We start from the raw sequence: 26030 nt of genomic DNA, 5'->3' as shown, positions 1-26030 counted from the left end.
ACATGCCCTGCTCTGGACAAGGCCTGGCTGGCAGCCAGGCTGGGAAGTGTCCCCACAGCTGGAGTGACATTTGCTGAGGATGTGCAGCAGACAGCTCCTGGGGCAAGGCACCACGCTCTGACCCAATGCTCTGACTCCACTGGACCTTGGCTAACACCCCTGCCTCGTGTGCTGCTCTTTTCTTAGGCATGGATTCAACTCTGACTATTTATATTGATGATAACTTATTAATATCAACATATGTCAATATTATCACACACGGGCTTCCATCTCAAAAGATCAGCTGAATAAAGGGCAACTTAATAGTACTAGTAATCTTCAGACAGATGCAGCTTGTTAAGCAAAACCATCTGCAGCAATCTGCTCCAAAGGGTTTTTCTGTTTACTAAAAATATTTTTGAAAATATTTTCACAGAGATAAGGAAAAACAAAGGCCAGACAGCATTAATAATCCCTTTTTCTTTTACAAAACTTTGTTTCATTTAATCTTAATACACGACTAAAGACAACAACTGTTCAGCCACTGCCAGTACCACTCCCTCTCAGTCTGACCAATGTTAACTCTTTTGCTCCCCTGTGCTTCCTTCCCTTCCTGTTTTCCCTTGATTTCCACACAGAAGCCAGTATCCTGGTGATACCTTAGGTGTTAAGTTTTTCTATTGTTCTGGTGTGCAGCTTTAGCTTCATATTAAGGATCTTTTCACAGGGTGCTGAAGACAAAACAATCCTATTCTAGCTGGAGACTCAAGCACAATCTCTTCAAACTTCAGGCCCAAAGCATAAACAACATGAGGAGAGTGGGCAAGCAAGCAAGGAGGATGAAACTCCATCATTTGAAGCTATCAATTTGACAGTTAACTCCTGCATGCAAATGGACTGAAATTTATAAAAATGTGAGGTCTCATGACCAAGCTCTTTTGCTCCCATCTTGGAGCCACCCAGGCAGAGCCATTGCTGTGGCTCTGGTATTGCCAGGGTGTGGCCTTGGGAGGCTCTTCAACAAAAATCCACTTCATTCCTCTGAACATCCAGCCTCTGCTCCAGCTCCTTAAGGCATCACTGGGAGCACAGGCTGCCTTTCTATTCTGTGTTTGGGACACAGCATGACAGGGTATCTCATCTCTTCTGTGAGGTACAGCACAGGTGTACTAAATAAAAAACTTTGTGAAGTAAAAACAATGAGAAACTGGCCCAGACCAGACCTATTTCCAATTCAGAGTCCCAGGTGAATGCCAAGTTTCTCTGTTTGTGGCAATCTGGACTATGCTCACATATAAGGAGAAATCCTGAAACATGCAGTACCTAACACTTGCAGGTAGCTCAGCTGAAGCAGCACTTTCAACAGTTTCCAGAGATGGAGAAATCCCATTCTTGTATTGAATTAAGTCATCTCAGTCCCTATATTGATTTACAGTCTCTTAATGATTGGCTTGCTCCTGCTTTACAGAAGTAATACCTGGACAAGCCTCTGTCTGAAAACTGACATGGCCCTGGTGGTGAATCTGGACTATGCTCACATATAAGGAGAAATCCTGAAACATGCAGTACCTAACACTTGCAGGTAGCTCAGCTGAAGCAGCACTTTCAACAGTTTCCAGAGATGGAGAAATCCCATTCTTGTATTGAATTAAGTCATCTCAGTCCCTATATTGATTTACAGTCTCTTAATGATTGGCTTGCTCCTGCTTTACAGAAGTAATACCTGGACAAATTTCTTTCTGAAAACTGACATGGCCCTGGTGGTGAGGAACAATCCAAACATGAATCCAAACCCCTGAAGAACTCCTCCCAAGAGGCTCAGAGTGAAACCTTCGACTTCCACACCCGTACCCAAGTGCTTAAGGCAGCAGGTGAAGGTGGGGATGAAGGCATCAACAGTTTAACACTTAAACACACTTCGCTAATCTCTGGGGAACTCAAAAACTGGCACTCTACCCTAAGAAATGCTGTGTGCATCTTCCAGGCAAGCCCTAATTTAACACTGGCAAAGAGGACACAGATCTCTTACATCCCCAGACTCTTTGAAGTGGAACCCCAGTATAATTTTTAAGCAAATAGAGTAAGAGCAGAGGGTGACATTACTACAATATTCATTAAAGACTTATTTAATTTTATTCAAGGGCATGCAGACCATGTGATCAAAGAACATGCACTGTTCTAGTGAGGGAACCAAAAATCTTCAATAACCATGGGGTTTTTCCTCTAATTTTTGATATTTAATTTCTGTCCTTGGTTATATTTTACTGTAACTTTGATTTCTCCATTTCTAAAACAGGGATAATGCTCATTACCAAGAAGAGCTTTCACAGTAATTGCTTTGGAGCATCTGGGGAAGAAAGAAAAAAAAATAAAAGAGAGAGAGAAGTGCTATTTTTGATAATATTGGCTCAATTTGTCAGTGTTGGCAGATGACTGGAAGTGCACCCACATTAGTGGAGTGGTTTCTTTTTCTTTAATAATATGTTCATATTTGCCAAATGAAGAGCCTCAGTTTCTTCCAGATGACAGAAAGTCTTAGCAAAATCAATAAGAAATTCCTACATAAAATAATCTGTGCACCTAGTATCATTTTTTTACATAACTGCTTCATTTCAGAAAGGCACAAGCAGGCTGATAGAAGATCCATACATCAGAATTTATTCATGGCCAAACACTTGTTAGTTTTTCAGACATTATTCCAGTTGAGCATTTGAAAGCAGAGCTGAAGGTGTGTTGAGTTTATACATCTACATTTATACATGAGGCCATTTCTCACTGACAAGTTAATGACTGTCCTTTGCCATAAACTTCTTCAAGCTACTGCATGAACAGTCAATATCAGCCAGCGTGAGGAAAAAGCCAAATTACTTGGTGCAGTTTCAGCTAAAATGTATAAACAGTCAGGGTAATTAAAGACATTATTAAAAAGATGGATAATTTAGACGCCTATTGCCTTAATAACTCCCTCTTCTTTGGCCCAGATTAGCCCCTGAAAAGGAAGCTCAAGAATAAGGAAATGAGAAGAAGGAAAAACTGTGGGAGGTCTGCATTTATTTAAAAAAAAAAAAAAAGTTGTGAAGTTTTGAGCTTCAACCCCCCTGGAAGTCAGGATTATTCTTCACTTCTTTCACATGAATCTGCTTTTGCAAGTGGTGTTTTTGCTTCTCCTTCTTTCAATATGGGCATTTTAACACTGTGCTGAGACCATATTGCTGCCATAAGAATGCCCACAGAAGAAAAATGAGTCATAAATTCATTCAAAATCATTTAGCCATGGTTTCTAGAGGGAAAAAAACAAAACCAAAAAACCCACCCAACTATTTTCTCCAACTATTTGCTATAACAATGAAATACTGACATATTTGTGTTATCAGTTTCATGCTGGTGTTCAAATGAACTATACACAAACAGAAGAATTTAGTTATAAGAACACATATCTGCCACAGAAATTGTCATTTTTAAGAACTTCTCTTGACAGAATGGCATAACATAATACCTCTGAACAATATCTCTTTGCCAGCTAAAAGCTGTGGTAGGTGTGGCTTTATTCAAACAGTAAATGAGCAAGCATTAAATATTTTCATTGATCCAGGTAGCCTGTCAAGATCTGAACAAGAACATACTCAAATAAGAATGGCTGAGTGAACAATATCCATAAATAATAAATAATAAAATGAAATTTGCTTGCCATCAAATCACTGTGATTAATTAATATGCCAAAGTTTATCAACAGACAGTTCAGTGGCAGAGTCAGAAAAATGCCTGTGGCAAACACTGGACCCCATTTTGCTCCATAGAAATTGTATTTCATCATGATAATAGCAGAAATTAAGTCACTTCTAAGATTTTTTCACAAGGTTTAGCTGATATAGTCATCCTGAGACACAAAGGTCAAATCTCTTTTGGAGCCAAACTTTTAGAAGTTAATTGGAGGTTTTTTTCTGACAAACATTAACAAATTAACACACTGCTGCTACTTTTCACTGGTTGTCAGAGAAATAGCTCTTGGATGTTTCCTTCTTGTGAAGATCATGCATTAAAATTTCTTTTGAGGGAGCAGGAAAATAGAAATAGATATCAGCAGGAGGGGAAGAGAGGGGCAAAAGAGGAACAGACTCAAGATTTTCTACAGATTCAGTCATGGTGCAGGAATTAAGGCCATGCTGCTGCACTAACATCAAAGATCAAGTTCTGTAGAAGAAAGCCCAGCTGGCTGCTGGCAGTGCCAGAGACACCTGAGCCCTCGGGGCAGCTGGAGCACAGGGGGTGGGTGAGAGCACAGGCCACCAGCTGCTTCAGCATCCCACCAGCCAGCAGAGAGAGACACGGGAACAGCACCTGGAACACCTGCACACCCTGAGGCCATGGGTATTTTTAGCACAGAAAGCAAGGAGTCACTTCAGAGTACAGACCACTGCACAAAACAAACCAAAAATTGCTTGAGCAGAGCTGTGCATTTGAAGGGACTGTTCCTAAATGGGGACCTCAGGTCTAGAGCTGGCTGGCAGGGGATGTCCGGGAAGGATCTTCAAAACAGAGAGCGCTGTTTTCAGAGAGATCTGTTTTCAGAATTCTCTGCATCCCTTACACCCAAAGCAGCAGAAACACACTGATGAAATTTCTTCCCTGAACTCTGTACTCAAACACTGAATCTTCTATGACTGTAGAATAATCTGAAGTGCTGATATTCCTCACATAGATTGGTACTTGATACACTGTAAATGAGGGTTGCTCCCTCTAAGAATCATTTCTGTATGATGCACTCTGGCACACCAGTCCATTACTAAGAATACGATTTCAGTGGCATGGACAAATGACCTACATACACTCATTTACTTTTGAAATGGTGCAGGGAATTTTCACCAGCTCAATTGATCAAGACAGCATCAGCAAATGCATGCAGGTGTCAGTGGGCATGATGGACGCCTCAGGAATACTCTTCCATGTCCCACCTCATTACCTCTCTTCAGGGGCAGCCTGGATCTCTTTCCATGGAGAACTTTTTCCTCAATAAAACAAAGTGGCAATGCCTAGATGAGAAAATCCTATTCTAAATGACCATCCATTATTAACTACATCTTACTTGAACATTAAATTCTGGTGGCCTAAAATGGGACATCAAAATATTACTTATCCCAGCAATTAGGCTTCCTTTCTCTTTAAAAACTTCTTTGCACACACTCACAGCATGGCACAACAAGCACTATGGCAAAGAACAAAACTGAGATGGATCTCATGAAACCCATCAAAATAACCATTCAGAAGTTTGCAACTACATCACATCAACTCCCCTCACCCACTTGTTTTCTTTGTCACCAAGATCCTTTCCTGGAAGAAACCTGAACGTGCTTAAATTGATAATTCCTGATACCTTCTAAGAAATCGATAGCCCCACAAGCTTCAGGATAATGCATTATTTTATTCAGCCAGAAAACAAATTATTTTATTTGTTACCAGCATTTCTTAAAGGGCTCTTACACTTCTTAGCCCTTATTTGGCCAGAGGGGAAAAAACCAAAAAACAGAAATAATTCAGAAATTGCCCAAGGGAGAATATTAAGAAAAGAATCATTAAAGATATTTTGTTTCATCAGTTAATAAGCTTCATCTTGGCTGTGCTGTGCAAGTTCTTCCCTCAGACTCTCATTAAGAGAAGTTTTTCATTAGCCTTTACACATTTCCACACGGTGAAAGCTCTCTTGTGCCTCAAGAAGGTGGGAAGGTCTGAGGCTCTTCCCCAGAGCTCCCATGTAGGAGAAAGTTACAGCCAGAAAGCTGGGATAAAGCTCATTCCTATGACTGAAGAATTGCTGAACCAGGGTCATTTTTTAACCCTGGATTGAATTTAAGGACATGAGATACGTACAGCACAGTGCAGGAAGAGAAATTCTACCCCTGCCCCTGAAAAGCAGAGGCTCTCATCATCCTTCTCAAGCATTTCTGTGGCAGGCTGAAAACAAGAAGGTTTCAGCATGGATTCCCTCCAACGTGCAGCCTCTGGTGGCTCTGAGGCAGTGCCCAGGGCTACAGAAGGACACAATGGAGAAATCAGAGATGCTGTTAAGGTGCAGAAACCTCTCCAGCTCCACCTTATCCCCAGCAGCAGCACAGAGAGAAGAGCTGCACGAGGTGCAGGAGGCAGGAGCATCCCCCTGCTCCCACCTCAGCTGGAGCTGCACAACCCCCCTTGGTGCAGCCAGCTCTGGGGGCACAGCCCAGCCTGCCCAGACCCCACCACACACAGGTCTGCTACACTAAAAATCCCTACAATTCTGCTGGCACCTTTCTTGGTACCAGAACCTCTGTTGTGGCAATAAAATAGTCAATAAAACCAAATAAATTAAATATAAAGCTGTCCTAATTAACTGGCTTAGTGGGCATAATCTCTTATCTGAGGAATTCCTTGATTTTTTTTTGTTTGGATTGATTCAGGTGTCTCACCTTTTAGGGCTGGAGGCACAGGCTAGCAAAATCTCATGGAAAGGGTTTGGAACAGAAATATTTGGTGAGAAAAAAATTAGTAAATTGATGAGTCTTCCTTACCAGACACAAAAAATAAATATGTCAGGATTATTATTAAATAATTGATAATTTTAAAAAATTATGAAGATATATCAGGCAAAATACAAAATATTTTATCCCAAACCAAAGTTCTTCAGTTTTTACTTTGATTTATTTATGCAGCAGCATTTTTGGGGTATGTAAAATTACAAAGCAACAGTCTTCTGAAATTTGACAAATTTGTCATGTGAACAGATGGGCTGTAAGAACAGAAGCTCTGAACTAGGATTAGGGATGATTTGGTCTTGAAGGATTCCATCTAACTGCTAGTTACAGCTAAAACAGCCAGATATAAACTTAGATTGTTATCCATCTATTATAAATCATTCTGTTCATGACATTATTTGGTCAGAAAAACTACATTTATCTCTCCTTGTAAACTTCCCCCCACTCTTCTGATTCTTTGAAAAATTATGCTGGACATCAGGTAGGGGAATTAATACTGGCTGACCAGAAAAATGAATGCCTTCCCCTCTCAACATGTCAGACATCACACTGAGTTATGTTGCTTAAATCTAATCATAGCGTGCTGCCTTGTACCCTGCTGTTCCACCTGATGCAATAAATCACCAGGTCCTGCTCAAATCAATCCATGCTCGGCTGCAGCATTGCTCCTGTACCCACTGGTGTGTAGCATGTTTAAGAGACCCAGCAGAAAACTCAAGCTGCAGCAGACTGCTCCATTTCATGGGTGTTAGAATAGGATTTAAGGAATAGTAGAAGCCAAAGGATATATTCACATAATTTTATGTATCTAAATACGACCCCTCGGCTTGCAATGTTCTGCTGCTGAACCAGTTCATGACTGCAAGCAGACAAGTGTGAAAGCTTCCCAAGCACTGTGCCTCTGATCTGTGCCACCAAGGTTGCTGTACCCCATGTGAAACATGATTGCCTTTATATGCCAGTAACTATTTCCCAGTTTGGTTTTCCAAACGGTTTCTGCTGAAATTAAGATGTCTGATAGATGCACATGTGTGTGTCTGCAGATGTTATTTCAAGCCTAGAAATCTCTAAGTACTAGAATGACTTAGGAAAAAAAAAAAAGTTAGTATTTCACACCAAGCCTAACCAATAATTACTTTGGACTGAAGTGTCAAAAAAAAAAACCCACCCACAAAACCTCTACTAGTCTGTGACCACAGCTTCCATAAATAAATCTCCAAACCCAGGCAAGGTAATAAAATTCTCCTAGCTGGCATTAGCAATTACTAATAAGAAAAATGACTCAAATACTAATCTATTATAGTACTTCATTAATTACATCTTCAACTTGTAGAGCACAATTTGCAGGAAATACTGTGCAGTTATGTACAGTAATTTACACAAAGACTGCTTGTCACAATCCATTTGTTTGGCTCATAATTTTCTCTGCTCTCCCTTAGTCACTCATTAACTGCTATAACAATTTCCAAACATGAATCTACTGTAGCTTTCAAAGAATATTTGCACACCTTGAGGTACACAGACACTGTGAACCAAATGGTCAATGCAAATCAACTTCACCATATGTCAGTGAAAGTGAATAAAACCTAATCCCAGGCTTCCAGCAGTCTGCCATTGAGAATCTTCCTCTAAACAAATTAGTAAACAAAAATCAGTAGGCCAGCCATTAGAGTCCTAATTCACCTTGAGCAGGTGAATGCACTTGCAACCTTAATACACTGACAGGAATTGCTTGACCATAGCTAACAAGGTTACCAAGAGAAGCATTAGGACCAGAAAACATTTTAAAAGTTATCAATAAGACAAATGAAAATATCTACTTCTGCCCTTCATTGATCAAGTTCAACTAACTTTACCAAATTTAAACAGGAATTATTCAAGTTGCAAAAATTTAGTACACCTTCAGATAGGTATCATTGCAAGGAGGTCCTTTCCTTCCTTGCTCACACCTGCTATTTTCCACCTCAGCATTAATACCAGTGTAATGTCACTGACAAGTGTAATTCCCATTTTAATCACACAGGACCCCAACACTGTATTACATGTGGCACTAGAGAGAGCTGAGTGTATTCCCAATTACACCTGAAGATTGACAAAGATGTACTGCTCATTACAAATATACATTACTCATCCAAATCTGTCGTGGGATGATGCATGAGCAATTCCTCAGTATGTATGCCAAAACTGTCCCTGTTCAGAGCTCTTGTCTAAATCTAGATTCCATAGCACTCCAGTTTAAAAGCAATGCCAAATCAGTGATGAGATGTGGAACATTATTATTTTAGATAAAAATAAGAGGTTGTCTGGGGATTCTAATTAGTTCAATAAGCTATGAATGAGTATAATCAACTTTAAATATGAAGAATAATTTTGCATTCCTGTTTCACTTATTAAGAAATACCTTCAGTTGTTGCTGAACTGAAGAGTCCTGTTAACTGTAACTAATAAACCTAGGCTAGTTTTGATGACAATTGAGACCAGATAAACACATTAGAACTTTTTTCTGCATTGGAAGCAGTAAAGCTTTAGCTTCACAGTCTTGCCTCCAGCAATGCTTTACATAACTGCATTTTATAAAATGTCATCAGCTCTTTCAGCGCCTGAGGACCTACCACGAGGGAATGCCACAGTTCTACGTGTGTCACACATATTCTGAACACTTGCCAAAATAATAGGAACATTAATAACCTGACTGACTGCATATGGACCAAGAAGGGTTACATTGTTCTTTCTACCACTTGACCCCAACAAAAGAGTTGGCAGAAAGAACTTAACAAGATTCAAATTTTCAAATGGACCTCAGTTTTGCCTTTGGACATGTGCTGCAGATCTTGCATAAACTTGTACTTACAGCTGAATGCCAAGGAATTGTATTGTTCCTTAAAACTAATGTATGAACAAGCACCCTCTTCCTTCTGCCTACATGCCCTACGTGCCTAATTAAGTACTCCTATTCAACGAGGAAACTGGTTAAATTCAAGACTTCTATTGCCATCAAAGTGGGCTAAGGTATATTTTACTTGCTAGGCACTTGTATTCTGTAAGATGGTAAAATCCCTGCCACACCAGGGTCTATGGGACAGATGATCAGGAATTCCCTAATGGCACCAGGTCCCACAGAGCAACTCTGGTGTGGGACTACAGATATCCAGCATCTAATTGTTTCAGTCCTAAGCTTCTAGGTTTCTTGTTGTAGAACAGGAGCCTTGGCGGTTGGAATTCCCAGCTCAAAACAGAGCTCTCAGTACTTTTCCCTGTTTGTAAGGTTAGTTTGGCTGCCCTTGCTTGGTTGGGGATATAGCAAATTCTAAAATATCTTAGTCCCTTCAAAACAGATATTATTTTTTCTGTAAGAGGCCTTATCTAACACTTTTGGAGGCTAATTTTATTATAACATTTTGAAGTATTTAGCACAAATTGAAATATAAAATTCAAATTGGAGGAAAGTTTTAACTATAAATTGGAACTTCGGTGAAAATACGTAATGCTTAATTAATAATTGCACCCTGATAACACTGCAGGAGGTCATGCAGGCAAACACAGGTATTACAATTCCCTATTGCCAGTAGAGTGCAGAGGAAAAAGAGAGAACAGGGGAAATTATTTCTGAGAAAGGATCCAGAAAAGCATATTTACATGGCCTTTCATCTCTGGCAGAAAACACAGTGATCTGGGAATTCACCTTAGCAATCTTATCATTAGCTCACAGCCAGCCTAAAATGCACAGCAGACTGCAGAAAAAACACACATACAGCTTGGAGAGAAAAAAACATCTTGTTTCACTAAGATCTATGTATTGCCAAAGGACAGTGACATTAAAAAAACAGGAGGATGGCCAAGAGCAGCCCCTATAGCAAGTTTATGGCAAGCACTCGCAGGTGTGTGAGCTCTAGAGAAAGCCAGCAAGGAGCATCTGTTGCTTTGATTTTGTATTAGGCACTTTCTACCAAGCCAAATGAATCTGAAAGCCAATGCAAATCACAGCAACTCCGTGGATTTTCTCTTGGAAAAAAAAATAAAAAAATTGTACCAGGTTAGATAACTCAACCAATTGAGAATAAAACTGAGAAATATGTCAGGGAATAAAATAAAAGGAACTTCTAAATAATGTTCTCCAAATGCAGTTCATAAAACACAGTGAATAAAGAACATCTACAGTGTTCTATCCAAAGTGCTTCCAAGGCTGCGTGCCTCATGAATCCAGCACACAAATGCATGCAGGGAGCTGCTTATTCTCATCCTAAATTTTTTCTTCTTTTCTTCATGTAACAGAACTGAGCACACAATGTTGAGGCTCAGAAGAATGTTGCTGTATTTAACAATTTTATTTACAAAGCTGCATATCTACTCAGGAGTCAGTAGCAGCAGTCATTGCCTTTCACCTCACGGGGTGCATGTCAAATCATCTCCTATTTCATGTCTCAAACTCATTCAAAAATTGTCTGAAAACCTCTCCAATTTCTTCATACTCCAGATTACTCCCACCAGTGCAAAGAGCACTCATTTCCCACCCAAGGTGGTGGGAAATGACAAATCATTGGTGGTATTCAAGTCAAATATTATAAGCTCTTCCTAAGACCAGATAGGAGAACATCTGGTGAGCAAATGTGCTGCTATTGTGCATTTCCCAGGGCTGGGAGAGACCAGCGAGGACATTTGGTGAGAAGAATGAGTGGTGAAAGCTGCACAGCGTTACAGGGCAGAGAGATCTGCACAAAGGCCAAAAGGCCCTTGGCTACTCAGCTCTGCCAGCCACTCCCGCCAATACTGTTGGATTTTAGAACCCTATCAGAAAACATAATAAAGAGGATTTTCTAAAGGGGAACAGGGAGAGGAGGGGATAAACAGCCCAAGCCTATGGCATGCATAAATTGCCTGAGTCCCACATCTTTAAGTGGTAATAAATATGAAAAAATTCCCCATTAAACTAAAAGTCCAAATTAACTAAATAAGTACTCGTGCCAGAGGACAATATGTCCATTGCCAAAGGCAAAAAAGCAGTTGATGAATGACACAAGTACAGCAGACAAAATATAAATCCCTATTTCCCATTCCCAATCTTTTTAACAAATTAGTCATGTCATCAGAAGCAGAGATACCTGTGCTTCCATCCTGGCTGATCTACATCAAGAGCAGATAATATTAAACACAAGTGAGCAGGACTCAAACTTCACATTAGGTACAGTCAGGAAATTGAAATGTTACTGCTTTTAGGCACCATGTTCTGCCCAGCATTCTCTTTTGCCTACTGATGCCCTTTGCAAAGGATTAGGAGAAATTTTTACCCCTAACATTTGCTTCCATGGCTTTATTATTCTTTTAATTCTCTCTTTTGCTATCACAAGATAGGAACAAAACGTTTTCACTTTGATCATCTTTCCAGACCCTGTGAACCAAATAAAAGCATGAAATAATTGCCAGGTGAAACAATAGGCTGCTCCTTTCAGTTCCAGCCTCTCCTGCAAACCACACACTCCTCAAAAGAAGTTAATCTGCCTTTAAGGAGCAGCATTTTTCTTGTAAAAGAATCAGGTGTGAGTATAGCACTGGGTTTCTGTTCTGGATGCCAGTGGCTCTGCATGGTAGAAATGAAAGCCTGAAGCCTTGATCTTGAAATAAAGGCAAGTTGGTAGCAAAGCTTCCCTCAGTTGAGGAATGCAGTCCTCCTCTAGCTGACTTGCTCAAAGCATCAATCAAAACCCTCCCCATTCCCTGTTCTATGTCTGTGGGAGAAACTTTGCAGATTGCCCACTCTTACCCTTTGCACATCACATTTAAATGTGTACTATAGCCTGTCTTATCCAATAGGAAGATTTGCTTAACTTGAAATATATCCCTCAAGAAAACATTATCCAAAGGAAATTTTATTTTCTTAATTGAAAAAGATAAAAGAGAGCATAGGTGTGTGTGCGCCTCTAACATTTCCTACATCCCCTAGAAGACAAAATGTTACATCCAGGTTAAGTGGATTATAACTTCCAGGCTCCATTTATCTAATGTGCTATGGGAGATAATTCCCCATTCTCTGAATTGTTGTGCAGTAATATAAACTTGGTTTTCAGAAAAAATCCCCCTGATTGCTAAAGCCATTCAAGCTGTCTATGATATCAATGGTACTAATCACATTTCCCTTCCATGGCCCTTCTTCTCTTTTGCCTCTAAAATACAGAGATGCTTCTATATCAACATTAAATGAACTTGCTTGCTGCCTAGAAGCGAAATTAAATGTGCTCTCTTATACTCAGCACTCACAGAATAGGGAGAAATAAGAGAATAAATGAGAGCCATTAATTAAATCTCACAGGGAACCACATCGCTGCAAATGGAAAACAAAACCTATTTTCCCCGTAACTATTATTTTATGCTAAATGCATTATAATTGCTATTCAAGATCAGATTAAGAGCTTGTTTTTCCAACATGCCCTTTCTTTTTATTTGTGATCAGACTGCAGACTGAGTCTGCCTCTTTCTTTTCAAGCCTAGGTGTGAGTTGTCAGAGCCCTGGCTTTGCCTGTGGTGCTGCTGGGGCTGTAGAGCCAGCAGCGGGGCTGAGCAGCGTGCTGGTGGCTGGGGTCATTCTGTGCTCCTCCCAAATTCCTCACCCCATGTTCACCTTCTCAGGATGGAGGAAGGAGGGCAGAGCCTTTCTGGTCAATAACCTGCAGTTTTGGTACAGAAGGACCCCAGACCTTGGAGCATTTCTTTGGGCACAGGGCTCACAGACAGAGCTTGGGCCTATGGGGTTGCAAGCATTAAAGACTTTTTAGGCCTGGCCATAGAAAGATCCTTTCCTTGCTAAAAGTTCTTTAAGTAAAAATGGTTTAAATTTATTTAATTTCAAGGCTCTCCATCTCTAATTTACAAAGGTTAATTTTGTTCCCATTTCTAATTTACAAAGGTGAACTTTGTTTCAAAAAAGTCCATTTTTTTGGTTTCCATTTAGGCTCCTGTCCCAGTGCATTTTCCCTCCCCATAAACTGGTCAAAGAGAACATCCTAAACCTCTTAAAAAACCATCCCTTGTGTGAAACAGTTTTTTTTTTTCTTTTTTAATGAAGACATAAATCTATAAAGTTCCAAGCACCTCTTCCTGCATTTTGTTATATTACACATATATGAAAACCTTTCTAAGCTTGCAAGTCTTTTATTACATTAATTTCAGCTGGCTGCATAAAACCAAGCACATGACACACTGGAAAGCACCAGAAACCACAAATTCTGAAACCACAGCTTGTATTTAGAGCTAAACAGATGTTTTTTCAGCTTGCTCTGGGGCAGTGTAATCACTTTTTATAATCAACTCCATCCAAAGCCTGGCATCACTGTGACCCCACCACTCTCCAGACAGAACCTGCAGCTCTCTGCACCCTGCACAGCAGTGCTTTGCATCTCAGAGCCATTACCAACCCACTCCTTCCCCATGGGCATGCTCAACCCTTGCAATACACCTAATCCCTGAAAGGCTCAAGTCAAACTCAAATAAGAAATTTTATCTTTAAATAAGATCTTTATTACAGGGAGGACCCAGGATCTCCACTCGAATTTGAGAGCAGGAAGGTAGCAGAGGCCATGCAGTCCTCACACATTGTAATCACAGGGAATTCACAGCCTGGCAGTGCTGTGGCTGTCCCAGCAGCTGCACAGATGTTATTTCTAAACTGCACTTCCCATCTAAGTGAGTAGGTAAGCTGTATGATCCTGTCCTCCACAGCAAATAGGCTTCAAAGCCAAGTTCTAACAGATGACAGCACAAATGAGAGGAAAGAAGATCTTCCACTTAATACAGAGCAGAAAGAGACCTCAGAGTTTTACAGTGACAGTAACTGACAAGCACAGGACAGCCTGTAACACCTGGAAAATAATACCCAGCAATATGTGATGAGCAAAGGAGCTCAGCACGTGTGCATGGCCCAGCTGAGCCCATCTGAAGGCAGAGCTCTGTTTCTGTCCGCACTCACAGACACCAGAAGCTGCTGACATTGTGCATTCATGTGCACACAGAGGTATGGATGCTACACCTAATATGATCCTAAGAGCTTTCTCCATAATTCAAAGTGTTTCTGCCCTCTCACAAGCCAGAGGACAAGATTTCTGGTTTGGTTTGACTTAGGTGTTCCAACCCAGAAGTTTCTTCTAACAGCCCGTGATACACTTCAACATGGATTTATCTAATCCACCCTGAATCCATGTGTATTTGCTTCACAGCTCTTTACACTAAGTGGTTCCATGATTTTTATTTTGCATTAAATGGAGAAATACTTTTTTTTTCCTTTAAAACTTGTACTGTTGTTGTCAGTTCAGTTCACCCCTTTTTAGAGGTTTTAGAGGCAGCCATAATTAATGCAGATACACAATCCTTTCAAAGACCTATTCAGAATTCTGTTTAGAATCCCTTTATTTTGCCCACACATGAAAGCCACTGCATCTCCTTCATTCCAGTTACACCACCCCTCTTCTCTACTTCTGTTTTGTGAGGTGAGGAGAATCAGCAAAATGTATTGCATTCCACACACGAACCTACATCTGTATGAATGATTCAAAAAGAAACAGAATGAAACTTGTGTTCAGGTTCACATAATAATTTCTAACACAGTATTTACATTTTACCACTAAGCAGCTCAGGATTGATGTATTCACAGAATTACCAATATTTCAAAATCTCTGTGTGTACAGCTCATCGTTATGCAGGCATTGATGCATTATTCTTTTTCTACCATGCATTACATCTACATTTAGCCCAAGGTTCTAAAGCCAGTGACTCAGTATTGTGAGGTTTACATTATAATAATATCTTGTACTTCAGTTAATGACAGTGAGGCCACTGATTGTCCTAAACAACCCTTTCTTTCTTACAATTACTCTGAAATAAGGAGAGGGTTGGTCATGGCATACAAATAACCTTCCACAGCCATTTTCTCTACAGCTCCACAGAGGAACCTTTAAAGTCTAGCAAAGCAGTGTTCTACATGATAATATCAATTCTAACAATACTCAGCTGGCTGAAAAGAAAATCATTCCAGTCAATCACAGCATGAAAAAAAAAAATCCTATACTCCCTGAGCTCTCTTTTAACCAAATTATGCCAATAATATTTAATTAATATTCTCAAGCCTTTAAACACTGTATAATTTAACAAAAGCAGTGACGTCTCAAAAGTTTGATCTATTTTTTTTTTTTAAAGAGGATATACAATATAATGGCACCAAATACAAAGGCCAAGTGGGTGTTTGGGGGGTTTTTAATGTGCACAATAATCTCTCTGCCAGTTGAAAATCAAAGTAACTCTAATAACTTACTGATTTCAGGGATATATCTACTGAAACCTGTTAGGTTTAACTCTTGTTATGTGATTCCAAGGGATGGCAAGTGTGGTTTCTTAACACCAACTCTTCTCAAAACTAATGGTGCATACAATTTTGCATTTACCCTATGGTAACTCAAACATTCAAAACCATCACCAAAAGGTCACACAAAATGATATTGCAATGCATTCCAGTCTTCCCAGTGAGATTATCATTTAAGCAGTAGTTTTATTTTGGTGGTTATATTATTTATTGTATATTCTCTACTTATATATTTGCATATATTCTGTATTATATTTATTTTATATGTTATTGGGAGCTCATTTCAGTGCAGCTCTGAATTCAGTACCCAACTTCTGCATGGGACAAATCTCCAGAGGAGCCAAGATTGGCTGCTCGAGTCCAACCCACCTCATCCCAGAGCACTTTTCCTTTAGTACAAATGGAAGCAGCATCAGGCTAAGGCTACATCATGTAAAATAAAGAAATATGAGCTGGCTGCATCTAAGCACAGGGGTACTGAACATGATGTGGATGCAGAGGCATAAAGTCTAATTAAAGTCTTAAGTGCTTTAAGTCTGATTTACTTTACTAGGATTATTTCATTCTCTTAAAATTCTCTGCATTTTTTATTCTTATAACATTTAATTATAGTTTAAATATTTCTCCAAGCCAAGAAAACTGCCACTTGCATGTTGAAAATGTTGAAACGAGGTGCTCTCAGCAGTTGAAATCTGTTTCTTAAAGCTTTTTCTACACTAAAATTAACAAAAAGATCGAACCAGCCCTTTCCCACACAATTCCGGTTTTGACAAATTGGCATTTCTAGATGAAGCATGTTCTTCTAAAACATCCTGTTCAGTTCTATTTAAATACATAAAAAATGTGAGCAGTGAAATTATGTGATGAAGTATATTTTAGCTGGGTCTCAAATCATGAAATATTGAACATGGCTACAGGAGCCTCACTCCAAGGAACCAATCCTGACCCAGCTGCTTCCTGGATTTGTGTGGAGCTAGCAGGCAGAGAAAGCACCTGTGTTGCAAACAAAATAATCTTCGTGTCATTGCTTCTCTCACCGAGGTGTTCAGAATATTCAGCTGCTATTCCAAGTAAAACAGGGCAAAATAGTGTTTTAAACTTGGTACTGTGATGCTTGGTGCTGCCCAAAGAGAGCCATTTGAGCATGGTATATTCATTTTTACAGATAATTTATATCTTATAATAGGACAATTGGCACTACACTGGTTATTCATTTTTTGGATGTGAATTCTTTCTCCAACATCCAGTACTGGAGGCTGCCATAAAATAATCATATCCATGAAGCTTCACTAAAATAGTGAGCACTGAATAAGCTGAAATTTTAAGTCATAATCATGCTTATTTTTTTTAGAAATTCATGATAGAAAAGATAATTCAGCTTTTCAAATATTCATAATTTGTTACCCATCATTTAGCTCAATAATCATGTTATGAATTCATTTGTTTTACAAATTCCCTTAATTTTTAATCATATTATTTGACAGTAAGCATAAGAAACTGTATCAGGCCTCTGCACATTGATGAAAAGATCTAAAAATTAATAAAATAAGGAGATGAGAAGTGCAGAGCTTAAATGCACAATTAAAACCTTAATTTAGTGACCTATTATGTGACTAAAATAATGGGAGATTGATAAAAATATTCACCAAAAAAAGTAAAGCAATATTCTTAACCATGTCTCAGACAATGGGCAGTAAATAGACTTGAACACTGTTGTTACAGCAATTTTTTTAAAGTGTGGTAAAATCTAAATTGTAGCTGCAGTTGACTAGAGATGAGTCAATGGTTTGAAATCTGAAGTACAAATCTTTAAAAAATCTTAAGAAAATGTTAAGTAAATCAATCAACAGGAAGAATTCAAGTCCCATGCTGTTACTGCAGTAATATAACAGGCTATAATCAAGGAATAAAAATCTAAATAGAGAAGACACAATGGCCTCAGTTTAATATAAGAAGCATGGAAAATTCACAGAACTTTACTGCAATAAAACTAAATAAATCACTTCTTGGTTGCTTCTAGACAGCTTCTGAACACAGCCCACAGCTGATCTGACCGCTTCTCTCAAAATACTCCTCTCCTCTTATTCTGAGTTCAGACAATAGGAAGAAATCCCAGAACATCTACCTTCCTGAAAAATGTTATTGATTTGCACTTGCAAGCAACTGATAAACCATGTGTTTCAGAGGTCATAGCAACAAGGGTTAAATGATACTCAGGACTGGCCTCTGGTTTCAAGGATGAGCTCACAGGACGAGTCAGATACAAACATATTTCTCATATTTGCTCTTCTTTGCTGTTGATTTCAGTGTAGATAATTAATTCTTTCTAATTACTCAAGCAGCACTGCCTGTGTGAGTGGTCAGGGAAGTTGCATGATATTGTTTCAATCCACTTTTTACAGCACTTAATTATTTTGTTGGGTTTTTTTCCTGCTGTATGTGTGATTGAGATTCAGACTCTGGTGGTAAAGCTACTTATATTGGTGACTGAGGTCAGGCTAAGAAGTAATCTTTACTAAGAGAAGATTCCCTTCACCTAAACCTAATGGTCTGTGATTATTTCCAATTCCTTGATAAGCTAATACCAGTCTAGGCTCCACCAAGAGCCACCCCTCTATAATCCCATATTATTTACTGTCCATATTATTTGCTGTGACATTTACTGGGTTTATTGTCCATATTATTTACTGCATTAGCTCAATTCCCAAAATAGTGGCAGTTAGGGAGGTACTTCAGCATTCTGCCCTCCCCAGGGATGGACACCTGGCTGTGCTGACTTTGAACTTTGTGGTTTCCCCTGCCTCTTTCTCCATCCCAGTTTAAAGGCTGGGTCTGCAATCTCTTGGCAGAGAACAGGGCACCAGGAGGGAGATGCTGCCCCCTGATCTCTCATTTTTAACAAAGCCTCTGGCTGACCTGCCCTAAATTGCACTGGCTTTATTAAACAGTTGGAGTCCAGAGTCTCCAAGGAGATATAATCACTGTTTAGGACTGGTTATGCATGCAATGCTGAAATTCATACATCAATTACTTGTATCTCAACTGATCAGAAAATTCACTAGATAAACTACTCATTATTATTATTCTGTTGGCTTTACATTTTATTGTGAATTACCCACTCTGAGGGCAGAGTGCTTGTACCTGGAGAGAGATCATTGAACCAGTGTAATCTTTACTTGACATGTCAAGAGACTGCAAGGAGTTTACGTCAATTCTTCTGGGATATAGGGGTGTATATCTAACTCAGGACAGCGGTTTAAAATTGCCATTAAAAAGGATTCTGTAAAGTGCTTACAGGCCAGGATGAATAAATGCAGATTGCAGTCTATGAGAAAGTCAGAGGAGAAAAACAGGCTATAAAATATAACTATGAAAACAATTATATTCATGGATTCAAATATTTGTCTGCATGTCCAATTTACTGATTTTATGAGTTTCTGTACACCTGTAAAATAAGTTTGACCTTGTTCCAACCCTCACATTATAGTAGCTTGTGTTTGATCAATCATCTTTTCATATGAATAATTTACTTCCAGTAATGGCACACTACTCTGAGAAATACAACCAGAGAGGTCTCTTCTGTACTGAAATATCGCAACAACTAATGTTTAAAAAGCAAACTTATTTTTACCTATTATTGTTTACAAAATTAGCAAAATATAACAATATATCTAAATTCAGAATCCTTTCTCAAAACCATTTTCATAGTAAGTGCAAAAATATCTAATGTTTAAGGATTTTCTTAAAGTACTTACATGTATAAATATTCCTGGCACACAGTTGAAAAGAAAAGCTGGGTGAATCAGCAATATTCTAGTTTGCTGGACAGCTAGAAAACAATAAAACACAAAGCCAATTTATTTTAGATCACCCTGATTCAAACAGCACTTGACACAGAATAAAACAGTGAGTTACTTCCCAGTAAGTTATTTCAACATTTAATTAAGGACAGAGACCAAAATACATAAAAACTAAGAATTAAAACACTTAGGAGACTTCTATCAATAAAAGCAAAATCAATATAGTAATCTTTTCAGATTCTTTAAAGCATAAAACACTGGAGTTCTTGTTCTTATTCCCACACCCTTTCTAAAATACTGCTAAGGATCAGCAAAACAGCAGATTTCAGTGGGCATTGCCTGAATTTCTCCATTCACCCACTTGTCTGCCTTTCAAAGGAACCACCTCATCGATTGCTTCAGAACCATTGTGCTGTCATTCAGCAAACTACCCAGGCCTTCCTTCAGCCATTCTGCACTAAAATGTTCAAACATGCCCAAAATACACATTTCTGCCTCAGAGCACATCAAACATCCTGCCCTTTACAGGTCCAGTGGCACCCAAGAGCATTCAGCAGTGGGCTGAAGAGGAGCAGAGACATCTGTCTGTGCCATTCCCATGCATTCTGCAGCCACTGGAGCAGCAGAGGGGTTTAAAGGTACCTCAGAGCCCTGAGAGCCCTTCAAGGAGTGGTCAGAGCCATCTGCTGAGCTCCACAAGAGCAGGCAGCAAGGTGGAGAATGAATAAGTGTTTCAGGATAACAATGGGAATGAAACCAACAGTACCACAGTAAATACATAAAACCCCTGCAGTGCTTCATCCAGCCTCTGCAAAAGACAATAGACTTTAAATGAGGTCTGGTATCTAATTGGCACAGCCTGCAGATAGTGCAGGGAAAACACTTCTAAATATATTCATCATTGATTGTATTGGGGGAAAAAATAAGAGATCCAGCAAATTATGACTTTTACACATGGGTTTTTTTTCCCCATCAATAATGTCCAGCATTCTTAATGTGTTTCTAACTGCAATAATGTATTCCCAATCTCCTCAAGCACAAAATCACCAATTTATTCCTTTGACCTATGACCCTGGAAACACCATGACTGAACTGTTTGGGGACCAGAGGAACAAAGCCCAAGCCCAAAGGCCTCTCCCCCAGCCCTGCCCCACAGTCTCTCAAAGAGCACTCCTCAGCTCCATGCACATCCAACCCTCTCCTTCATGGCTCCTGCTCCTCCTCCTCCCCTTCCCTGCCTGCTTCTCCAGACCAGCACTGCAGCCACCTGAGCTGGCCAGCCTGGTCTCTGTGACTCCAAGGGTACTTCTCATGTTTGTGCTGGCACACACAATGGGCATCTCTCTGTTTTGTCATTGCTGAGGTTTCCACTGTCCCTGTCACCACATCCTTTTGGTCCTGTCCACCACTGTCTCACTCTGGGGCTCAGCCTCTTCTCCCAGGCACTCAGTGAGAGGACAAGAGGTCACAGTCTTGAGCTGTGCCAGGGGAGGTTTAGGTTGGACATTAGGAATATTTTCTTCACAGAGAGGGTGATTGGACATTGAATGGAGTCACCATCCCTGGAGGTGTTTAGAGAAGGACTGGATATAGCACTCAGTGCCATGGTCTGGCTGACACGGTGTTGTTTGATCACAGGCAGGACTCAATGATCTCAGAGGGCTTTTCCAGCCTCACTGATTCTGTGATTCCCTGTGGCCTCCCAAGTCCCAGTCTCTCCTCAGCAGACTGGCACCCAGCTGGGAAAGGAGGCCTTGTCCCCATTTTTTCCAGGTGGATCCCATCAGGAGGAGACCCCTCCAGGGCTCCTGCCCAGGCCCCTCCAGCCCTGCCACTGACACTCATGGGGACAAACAGTGGGGAACAGACATGAAGCCTCTCCCCAGCCCCCTGGGCCCCACAGAAGCACCTCCACAGCCCCTGGAGCAGTCGGGGCCTGGGGGCCTCTGCCCCGGCTGCCCTCCCTGCACAGGGGCTGTTGGGGTGCAGCTCAGGGTTCTGCAGACAGACCTCACCCCTGGCAGCTCTTCTGCAGCTGCTGGAGAAGGAGCTGCCTTCCACAAGAGCCAGGCACTGCCTCCCTGAGTTTCCATGGATAGATATCTTCCTGTCAGTCCCTGATTCCCTCAGCTCCTGGCTCCTCACCATCACAGCTCCAGCTCCACCTGTGCTCCCCATCCTCAGCCCTCAGCACCCACAGCTCTGATAGACGGAGGTGCCTGTCCCTGGCAGCCCTGCACAGTTCCCAGGGAAATGCAGGGAAAGCTCCTTCTCATTCCCATTATCTCAGCAGTGCCTGCTAGCCTTGGAGAAGCCCTTGACTCAGGCAGGTGGGTGTTGAAGGCCTTGCAAGATCAGCCTCTTCTCACTGGAGAATACTTTTGAAGAGCTCCTGACATCTCCAAGTTCTCATTTGCAGAGGAATGTTCATCACTGCATGGCTGCACTCAGGAGCCCTCCCTAGCCCAGGACAAATCTTTGTCACCAGCTTGAAAAGCCAGCAATTTATCAGTCCAGAGATTTTTATTGATACAAATCCTCTTCCAACGTAATTTGTCTGGATCAAATTTTGCCATGTCAATTTGTAAACTTAATTAACTGTGGTCTCAATAAAAGCCAAGATTACTAACATAATGATTAATTAGATCCTTTTAAGTAATGCAATAGTTGAATTAGCTAAATAAAAATAGTGGAGAAACTGGCAAGATAAAACACCACTGATGGATGGAGGTTTGTCCCACAAAAGCAAATGCAAGAAGCATTATGAATTAGCACAATAGAAATAACTACAACATTAATCATTGGAAGCACATAAGTTACACACAGCCCCTTTGCATATAAAAGCCTAGTGATTGCAATGTCTTACTCCAGAGAAAAGGGAAGATTTAGCCTCTCCATATGATGTCAGAATGTAAGCATGAAACTTTTAATCTCAAAGAATCAGGTCCTACTAGCCTATATTTCTGAGATGAGCTATTATGTAGATGAAGATAATTCACTTCCCCCCCATATTTATGTGGGAGTAGCAGACTTTTAAGTAACCAGCATTGCACATCAATACCAATTTATACTGTATTTTTTAAGCTGTTCTGATATCAAGTTATTTTTATCTGAATTCTGAATTATTATTTATTTATGCATCTTTATAGTATGTTAATATATGAACACACACAAAAACAGCAATTCCAAACATTCTGTTCACCATCAGAAGCTCTGGGACTCAATCCCCGACCATTACAGCAGAGGCTGTAACAGGCTCTTCCTTTCAAGAATTTAGCACACCAATGCAGATCTTGGTGAACTCATATCTGACACCAATTTGTCCCCCATTCCTTTCTGAAATTTTAAATAAATTTATTCTACCCTCTTATTGGACAGCATTTTAAAAGCATTGAATATTATTTTGTAGTTATTAGAAGAGTTTCTACTCCTTGGTCAGAATTTCACAGGTGCCTTAGGACTCCAGTTTACAAAAGTCCAAAGTCCAGTTTACTAAATGTTAAATACTTTGGAGTATTTAACCAAGACATTGTATAGCTTAACATTTATAAACCACACTACAGTAGCAAATTGGTGTGAGAGACAACAGTTCTTTAGGTCTGCAAGTAATTGGTAGTAACCACATGGATTTAGAACTATTCTGTTTCTGCAAAGACCTTGCAGGCATCATTATTCATTTGTCCCTCTTTTCCCTTCCACCCTCTCTTTTCTCAGCTTGGTTACTTTGGACTAAAAACCTTTTTGATACAGGTACAATTAAACAAAGTGTTGAATCCTAGCAAAATAAGACTTCAGACTAGCTTGAGTTTTCTTAACAGCAGGCATAATTCCAATCAGGAGATAAAAACAAGTAACTACTTTCTACAAGCAGGTAAGGCAAGGAATCTCCTTCATCATTTCCTTATTTTCTAGCACCATTTCTCAGACTAGAAACGTTTAGAAGATGGATATTTCTCATGAGGTTGATCTACAGTGGTGTCTGTTGAAGGAAGGTGCAGCTCTTGCTTTTTGTTCTAACCCAACAAAGCCACATGTGAGCCACAGTGGGGTGAAGCTGATTTCAGCTGTTGGGGCTGCTCATTGTCATAGACGTTGCTCTTTTTACTACCCAGTGCTGAAATGTACTGGCATTATTGTTACAGCATAACTGTGTCAAATAAGTTTAGTTCTGTTTAATTGTTTCCCATGTACACTTAAATCTGGAATGGTTGTGATAACAGCTAACAAACTGTGAGATAGAATTTCACAGGTAGAGCCTAAAATTATCATGGTCAAAAATGTATGAAACAGACTGACCAAAAAAAACCAAAAACAAAACAAACCCAACAACAACCAAAAAAACCCAAACAAACCACACAAACCCCAAGAACATTACAAATCTTTAAATATTTAAAATTGCAGAGATTTTTAGGAACAAAAAGAAAATGTATGAAACAGACTGACCAAAAAAAAAACCAAACAAACACAAACAAACCCAACAACAACCAAAAAAACCCAAACAAACAAACCACACAAACCCCAAGGACATTACAAATCTTTAAATATTTAAAATTGCAGAGCTTTTTAGGAACAAAAAGAAAGTAAAACTATGCATGCTACCTATTTTATTCTCATGACAAAAACAGAACTGCAACTGAGGAGCTGACTAACTCGATCACTTGCAATGAGTCACAATTAAATGGAGGCTGCCAGACTCAATTAACGTATCAGTTTAGAATAGATATCATTCTGTCAAACTGAAGGAAGAACTGGTTTTTTCAGGTCCCAGGAGTTTATTGCTTCTTGTTTGTGAAAAAAGCATACTGCATGCCAGTCTTTCCAACTCCTATTGCACTGTTTAGTAAACCAAAAGCCTAAAAATTGCAGTTTATCAGGCCTACACACATTAAAAGATATGTTGGGAAAAAACTGGCATAATAAAACATTGGCACATCTGTCCCAAGTTGTCTCAATGTACTTTAAGGTCTAATTAGCAGGGGTTGTGTCTGTTCTGATGTGGTGGGGTTTTTGTTTGTTTTTAAAACAACTGTGGTAAACAAATTAAGACTTATGTAAAGCATCAGACTGGCTCTTGAGGATGAGCATCTAAGTGGATTTTATTAAATTTAATAGGCATTGAACTAACAGCTGAATGCCCTTAGAGGCAGCCATCGGGCTTTTTCCTCCTCCATCCTCGGACTGAAGCTGCAGTGAGACAAGGGGCCACTGGGCAGACAGGGCAAGAGCCCTGAACCTCCTTCCCTGAAGGAGCTGAGCTCCAGCCCAGCTCTGAGGACGGGGCTCAGAGCCACCACTGTGCCAGCAGCAGGCAGGGGGAGCTGCAAGAGGCCACAGCTCCTTATGGGGCTGACCTCCACTCAAAGGCATAGCACAGATTTCCATCCAATAAGCCATTTCCAGACCAGCCATCTAGGCAGGAGCCCTGTTCTTTGCCAAAGGAAAACTCCTCCAAAATGTTGAAATCCATCCTGTTTTTTTCTAGCTACAAAATACACTGCTCTAATTTCAAGCACCGCTTTAAAATCTACAGCAGCCTGAGCACACTTGTTCTATTGAAATGCAGAGGTGGAAGTCCCTCCCTTTCCCAGCCTCTTTTTTTATTACAACAAGCATTTTACAGAATCACAATAATACCCCATCTAAAGAAAGGAGGAACTGCCAAATAATCAAGTCCTAGCACTGAGGAGACCAACTTGTACTCATAACTCACCCCATCAAGCATTTGATTCCACGCTCAGTCAGTTTTGTGTCAAGGACAAGAGAAAAGTAAAGGGAGCATTAACTTCTCTCCCAAGAAGGGGTGTGACAGGACTCTAAAGAAGCAGCAAAGCCAGCTGCTTCCAATATTATTTATTAACTTCCTTTAAAGTGCAGTTGAATCCCCTTTAAGGCAGACACACACCTGTAATCAATTGATAATTTAGCCACTAGTAGTACAGTTTCTATAAACCTTGCACAACCCTACTCCTGAAATGCAACCACTTGTGCTAAAAACTTCAAATGAAAACTCCCTCACAAAAATTATTACTGAGTTTTTGCTCTTTTATTTTTTTCTTTAAATGTTGGGGGTTTGGATTTGTTTTTGTTTCTTTCTTTCTTTCTTTTTGACTGGAGAAGTAATAAGGGCTGTAGCTAACAACATTATTGTGTTTACCCCTTGTGACAAAGTCCCCAGCATTCCAGTGCCACTTACCCTGTGGCTTTCCCTTGCCATTCCTCCCAGCCATACAGACACACAGCTTTCTGCTTGCCTTGGAAATAACCACTGAAACTCTGTGTGAAGAAGTTTTGTGTCTCCCAGCCCCTGGTCAGGCTCCAAAGCTCACAGCCACCTTTGGTGGCTCCTGGAGAGTTGTGCCTTCTGCCAACGTCTGAGCCAAACCCACTGAAATCCCCAGCTTA

Source organism: Passer montanus, unplaced genomic scaffold (genome assembly GCF_014805655.1).
Source record: "Passer montanus isolate IOZ18808 unplaced genomic scaffold, ASM1480565v1 scaffold8, whole genome shotgun sequence".
Lineage (NCBI taxonomy): Eukaryota > Metazoa > Chordata > Aves > Passeriformes > Passeridae > Passer > Passer montanus.
The sequence above is the reverse complement of the archived record's forward strand: the minus strand, read 5'-3'. Positions refer to the sequence as shown.